This window comes from Coffea arabica, chromosome 11e (assembly GCF_036785885.1).
Source record: "Coffea arabica cultivar ET-39 chromosome 11e, Coffea Arabica ET-39 HiFi, whole genome shotgun sequence".
Taxonomy (NCBI): domain Eukaryota; kingdom Viridiplantae; phylum Streptophyta; class Magnoliopsida; order Gentianales; family Rubiaceae; genus Coffea; species Coffea arabica.
In genome coordinates this window covers 15,073,951-15,081,304 of record NC_092331.1, presented here as the reverse complement: position 1 = coordinate 15,081,304, position 7,354 = coordinate 15,073,951, and the positions used below count along the sequence as shown (strand labels likewise).

Sequence of the window (7,354 nt, the reverse complement as noted above, 5' to 3'; positions counted from 1 at the left end):
CACAGTTCGTCCAAACTTATCTTATCTGTCAACAAGTAAAAGCTGAATATCAGAAACCATCCGGATTGCTGTAATCCTTAGAAGTACCAGAATGGAAGTGGAAACATGTCACTATGGACTTTGTATCAGGGTTACCACGGATACAAAAGGGACATGATGCAATTTGGCTTATTGTGGATCGTTTGAAGTATTCCTTGGAGAAACTTGCTACACTATATTTGGATGAAATTATGAGGTTACATGGGGTACCGGTGGGTATAGTCTCTAATAGAGATTCTCGGTTTGTATCTCGATTCTGACAAAAATTGCAAGAAACTATAGGGACCAAACTAAGTTTTAGCACGAACAATCTGAGAGGACCATCCAAACCCTTGAGGATATGTTAAGGGCATGTATTATGGACTTTGGTGGAAGTTGGGGTCAGTACTTGACCTTGGTTGAATTTGTATGTAACAATAGTTATCATTCATCCATTCAAATGGCTTTGTATGAAGCTCTCTATGGAAGGAAGTGTCGATCACCGATTTATTGGGATAAGTAGGAGAAAGGAAAGTTTTAGATCCTTCAACGGTACCATGGGTTGAGAAAACTTATGAGAAGGTGAAGTTAATACGCCAAAATATTCAAATTGCCCAAAGTAGACAGAAAAATTATACGGATAATCGGAGGAAAGATCTGAAATTTAAAATTGGATATAGAGTGTTCCTTAAAATCACACAACTAAAAAGTGTTACGGCCGGTAAGGGCAAGAAGCTAAAATCGAGATATGTGGGACCCTTTAAAATTCTCCAATGAGTGGAAAAAGTTGCTTATCGGTTAGAATTACCCGTGAGTTTGTCCAGAATTCATGATGTTTTTCATGTTTCATTGCTAAAGAAGTACCACCCAAATCCAACTCTTGTGCTCTAACCAGAAGATATTGAAATTGACGAGACCCTAACCTACGAGGAACGACTCGAACAACTTCTAGATCGAAAGGTGAAAGAGCTAAGAAACAAGCAAATTTCCTTGGTTAAAATTCTTTGGAAGAATCACGAATTGGAAGAAGCAACTTGGGAAGTAGAGAAAGAAATGCAAAAGAAATATCCTGAACTATTTGCGAGATAAGGTGAGAATTTCGAGAACGAAATTCTTTTAAGGGGGAGAGGGTGTGAGGATCTAGAAAAAAAATTTTCAAGTTACCTAGTATAATCACATTGCATTTTCTTCATTGAGTTATTTATTCCTTTATTTATTGATTTGATAATGAATTTTGTTTTAATGTTTTTCTCAATTTTTACATGTGAGAGTTAGTGAGTGGGTTAAATGTGATTTTCTTTTGTGAGGGTGAAAGGAAACTTTGGAAAAAGAGGGAGTTTAGTGCAACAAGAAAGAATTGGGATATTGGAATCTAGAAATTACTAGAAGGTGACATGTGTCATAATAGAAACCAAGTTTTCTTCTTTAAGACTTTTTTGACCAAGTTTTCTTCTTTAAGACTTCTTTGATCAAGTTTTCTTACCATTTTTCTTCCATTTCTTGTCTTAAAATAAAACAAAACAAACAGCAAGAGAGGAAAAAAAAGAGAGAGAGAGAGGGCCGAGAGCTTCAGAGGAAAGGGGAGAAAAAAATTTATCCAACCTAACTTCAATCTTGCTTAGATTTTGAGGGAAAAGTAAGGAGATATCTTGGGTTTTCCATCAACCTTGGCTTAAGGTTAAGGAGAAGATTTGGTGGGTTGAATTTCATCTTGGTTGCAAGCAAAAGAGGTAAAATGCTAGATTATCCTTCTTTCTTCACCTTATGTTGGAAATAAGTTAGATTGTTGGATTAAAGACAAGATTTGGTGGTGAATCTTGGTAGTTTTTCAAATTGATGATTCTTGAATATTATCTTTAAGTTTTAGGGTTTGTATGTAGATGGGATTATGGTAGTTTCTTGTTGAGATTTTGGCTTTATATATATATATATATATCTAATGTTATGTTGGTGATGAAACTTTATGGATTTGTTATGTATGTTTGGTTGGATTTGGTAAATTAGTTGGAGGGATGATAGAAAAATTGGAAAGAAATTTCTGCTTGTTGGCCGAATTTAAGGGCTGGAATTTCAGCCTTGATTTCTAAATTTCCATGATGATTTTAAGCTTAATTTTGCTCAAAAAACTCTATAAGACTTTAAGCTATAAGTGTGTGTTGGATTTGAACCAAAATCATGGGTTTTAAGTTGTTTAAACTTCATTTCTTTCATTGTTTTCATGGTTGGAAATATGCTCAATTTAGCCAATAGAGAGAGAGACCTTTTGTTAGTTTTACTCTTGGTTTTATGTGGTTAAATTTTCTTGTTAATGCCTAGACATTTGATTTTACTTTAACCCTAGAATAAGTGATGGATTTGAGACCAAAATGGAAGGTTTTAAGAGGTGAAAACCTCACCTTTACATGTTTTAAGTTTCAAGCAAGAAATTTCCAGCCTAGGGAAAAATTGATTTGGGCAGTTTTAAACTTAATTTGGTGGATGAAAATGAGAAAATTTTGCACTACTATTTGCTTAAATTATTAACCTAACGTCTAAATGGATGTTTCCCCTTGAGTTGAGCTAGAAATCATGCGAGTTGGGGTGAGATTACTTAGTTGGTTGGGAAGTAGTTCCTTTAAATATTATGGCTTGGAGTAGTGGATCTTAATGCACTCTATATACTTGATTCTAAGGTTTGGAAGTGAAACCGAAGTTGCTCCAGAGACGAACACTTAAACTTTGTTGCCGAGGTGAGTGTTTTAAGTGCTTGTGAAGTGTCTATGTGTAATGGTTCTTTTCTTGAATGACATGCTTGCTTAGTTGAAATACTTGCTCTTGAATTGATAATATCGGGACAAGGATGTACTTTATCATATTTGATCCTTTATGGCTAGATTCCTTATATTTGTATTAAATGAACTGCTTTACTTGTGCTTGACCTGTTGGTCGTTTGGGTGGTTATCCCATCGACTTTCTTGCATGCTTGGGGTCCCAAACCCCTTTGGCTAGTTGGGCGAGTCGAGCCGGCAAGGGTTTGGTCAATGAGATCGATGAACCATGAGTCTTGTCACTTGAAATTGAACTTGAACTTGCACTTGAGCTCTTGAATTTGAGCTTGAACCGATATACTCCAGTATTACACTTCTTGATTTTGACGTACAGGCCCGAAAGGAGGTTGAACGGTGGTTGGAGAATGACGTGAAATGATGAAATACTTGATAGTATTTTGGAATAATGTTCACGGAGTGTCAACAGAATCTTGGATCTTGATCAAGCTATTTGAACAAACTCATGAGAGCCTTGTATCATTTTAAGTGAATATGTGGATTCTTAATTGAAGTGTACTCGCTTTATATTGTGGGGTATTATGATTTTGTGGATTGAGTATGATATCATTGTTTGCATGACTTTTTTGGAACCTCATGGGGCGAAAGCTCACCTTTCTAGTTTTGTTTTCCTTACAGAAAGTGAGCGCGTGGGTGAGTGACTAGGAAGGATTGGGTCTTGTCGGAATCTTTTGTTTTAGCACAGTTGTACCAATTTTTAGTTTTTTTTTTTTTTGTAAGTTGGGATCTCAACTGTTGTAAATGGATCTAGTAGTGTATTTTAAGATTGTATTGATCACATACTTATGTATTGGGCCAAGGATCATTTTATTTTGTCATTGAAAATGTGATCGTTTTATTTTGTCATTGGATATGTGACTCTTGTTTGAAAAAGGTTTATTAATAAGTTAGTACTTGAGTTCTGACAAGAGTTGAGCAAGTGGTCTGCTGAACCCTTTAGTTCGTCTTAAGGGAAGGTGGGGTCATTACATTACTACTCAATATTTGTTTATTAATCATGAGATGTTCCTACTGTGAACACCTTATCCATTAAAAGTTACTAAATGATCCTTCTTATATTTGAATAGAGTGTATTATATATGTGTATTTTCTCTTGGAGGCCAAAATGCGAAATCAGAAGAAAGATAATAACAATTGTTTTCAATTTTTGGAATAAACTTCCTATTGAGTAATAAAGAAAATTCAAAGAAAAACATTGCCAAATAAAACGGAATACAATGCTTAACTTTAGAACCTTAACTGGAAGATTGTTTAGTCAAATGAAGATGTTTATGTAAGTATAACATGTTTGTATTCTTTTTCCTGAATTGAATCTTTTAAAATTTGAAGAGTGAGCTCTTTGGAGTTAAGGTGTAAGTGCTTGTGTTTTTTGTTTCCTTTCCAACACAAGTTTTCTAGGCATTATTAGCTACTGTTGGACTTGTTTAAAATTCAGATTCGCCGATACTCTTTATTTTTGTTTGTTAGCGAAGAGAATTTTAGAAATTGTATTTTTGATCTCCTACAATTTTCTATTGCGAATAGTGAATCTCTTAAAGAAGCAAACGATACATCAACATTTTAGAGAAAGGTTTGTCCATATCCAATGAGTTGATAACAAAGCTGCAAGCAAAAGAATGCATATGTCTGTTACATGCAGTAATTGTTATTTGCCCTATAATTGCCTATATATGATCAAAAGCATGCATTGTAATGCAACTGAAGATTTCTTCTAATGGCATAATGATATTAAACCCGTTCACAATGGATTCATATGTACATGAATCTGTTGAATATTTTACCCTATTATCTAAAGCATATGTATTGCTATATTTTTCTCTTTATTATATACACTTTCAATACATGATTTCAAATTATTTTAACATTCATAAACAATTTTCGACACAATCATTTCAAATTTAACTTCATCTAAAATCGTTATAATTTAATACATAATTCACCAAATCCCTCACTATCTACAAGTTTCTTCTTGCTCTAATATCAAACTAACTCCCAATAACCAACACAAGTTGGGGCATAATTACATTAATCCACTGTGCATCGTGCGGTAATCTCCTGCTAGTAAATAGGGGAAATACAAAACAAGATTATTAGTACTTTACAACATCGCAAGTTTTTAAGGGTAGATAACAAAACAACCTCCTATGGTTTCGGTAGTTTTTGTAAGTTTGATAACTTGATTGCCATAAAAGTAGACTAAGGCCCGTTTGGGATTGTGGTACTTTATTGAAAAATGCTTCAATTAATAGAGTTTTTAATAAAAGCACTTATTAAATGTTTAACCACTTTTAAGTATATAGTCTGAATACATAGTTCAATACGTACATATTGTATCGGATAACATATAATTTAAATTTTTTAAAAAATGCATTTATCTCTTTATTCAGTTCATAATATACAATAAAATGATTAAATTTAATATTTTATTTTTTAAAACACAAAAACTATTCTAAAATGATCAAATTTGACCTTTCGCTAAAAGTGATTTTAACACCAAAATTTTGATTCTAATTTTATAGGATGATGTTCACCAAATGCCTCAAAAGTAATTTTAGCATACATAAGTGCTTTTTTTACCAAAAGTACAGCAACTCTAAATGGACCCTAAGTATCGGTGAATAAAGAGGGGCCCCAGGTGAAGAGTGGGACGCGGGGAAAAAAAGTAAAGTTAAAGGAATTGAGAAAAACAACTTTTAATTTTTTAAATTTCAATTATCGTATTAACAAAAATTTTTGAAGGGCAATTTTGGTGCTAAAACTTAACCAATAGCCATTTTAGTCTTATTTGATTAGAAAATAGTGATAATGAATGTACTAAACTTTTAATGGATTATAAATTCAAGTCCTAATTATCATCCTCTAGTGGAACGATGCTTGATTCTTAGGTTCACATTCGGCCTTTTGTGACGACCCGGCCGGACCTTAGGGTTTAGCGGACCGCCTGCCTGACTTTCGCCAGGACTCACTCACTCACATTAACTTGGGAGATAACAGTTCATTAACTAAAGCCATTAACAATCCACCAAACTTAAGTACATCCCAAACAAAAGTAAAGTTATTCAATCAATTCACTAAGTACAAATAAGATGGTAATTTACTTAAAGTAAAAACTTCAACTCTCGAACTTACTATTCCTTGATTCCACGTTTCAACCCCTATTAAGGAAAACAACTAAAGGGGTGAGCTTATACCCAGTGAGGTTATAAGAAAGTAGGTAACATTAAACACACAATTTCATACTTTCAATAATGTAGCAAGATAACCAATCAATTAATAATAAGGCAATCCATAAAACAATTCTTAACTAATAGCACAATCAATATTAAAGGATACGGTACTAGAGATGGCTCCCGATACGGTATTATTGGTACCGATACGGACTCTAGAGGTAGCTCTCGTCCGATTCTAGACGTAGCACTTAGCTCCGTTTAGTAATTCATTGGACAACTTCTTGCAATCACTTCATACTCCACCAATTTCCTACTTATATCCTCCAGAATAATAAACAATCCCCTACAATCATTAATCACTTCATTACTCCAATAGGCACCTCAGTAAGAGGGTAATACTCGAGTATACCAATAAACAGTGCCCAAGGACTATCGACCTACTCGATCGAGCCCGTCACTGGCTCAAATAGGCCGATCGTCATTGGGGTTTAGGCCCAATAACAGTCATGCATAGTTACAGCATCACTTGGTCAATTATCAACCTTCAAACTCAATTAAGCCGAGTGCGATAAAGTACACTCTCGACTGAGAAGGCGAGAGACAATTGAGATATACTTGACAATGAGTCACTAACGATATTTCCAAAATTCACTTAGGTTGGGTGCAATAAAATATGTGCTCGCCTTTCAGTAAAATAGTAGCAATTGTCAAACTCCACTCTAAACAATTCAAATATCAATAATCCAACAAGTAATAGTCAACTAGGCACATAATATTTATCATTCATCATGTATTCAATCATTACAAACGAATATAGAACATTCACCACGTAGTTTGAAATTACTCTTCGGTGCTCAGACCCTCTTTCGATTCACCTTCTGCTCCTAAGATATTTGTACACTTATTAGTCTACTTATTGTTTTACCCCAATGGTGGAGTTAAGGTTCACATGATTATTTTAGTTAAAGTGTATATATGTGTGTATATATAATCCAAGATGTTTAATTGCATATATTTATATACCTATAGAGAGAGAGTTTTAAGGTGATCTTAGTACTTATCTTATTCTAGCACATCAAAGATTCAAAGTCTAGGTAACTTTAATCATTTTAAGCCCTAAAATTCCATATTTTACCAAAGTAAAGTAAGGTAAGGTGATTATATTGGCAATGAAGTTGGAATTTAGGTTTTAAAGATCATTTAAAAAGTCAAGGTTCAAAGTTAGTAAGTTTTTTAGAGTTTGGCAGTTAGAGATCTTATGAATTTCTTTGATTTCATCCTAGATTTTGGATGAGTTTTATAGGTAAAACTTTTATAAGGTAACTTAGAGAAGTTTTGATC

At 33.8% G+C, this 7,354-nt stretch overlaps 1 long non-coding RNA gene across 1 annotated transcript; it reads left to right on the top strand.

Annotated features, from left to right (window-relative positions):
- Positions 1-1,510: 1,510 nt before the first annotated feature.
- On the top strand, positions 1,511-3,575 carry LOC140021065 (uncharacterized). The gene is made up of 3 exons (XR_011825043.1): positions 1,511-1,748; positions 2,691-2,747; positions 3,160-3,575. It is a non-coding gene; the product is annotated as an uncharacterized lncRNA (long non-coding RNA).
- The last annotated feature ends 3,779 nt before the right edge of the window (positions 3,576-7,354 follow it).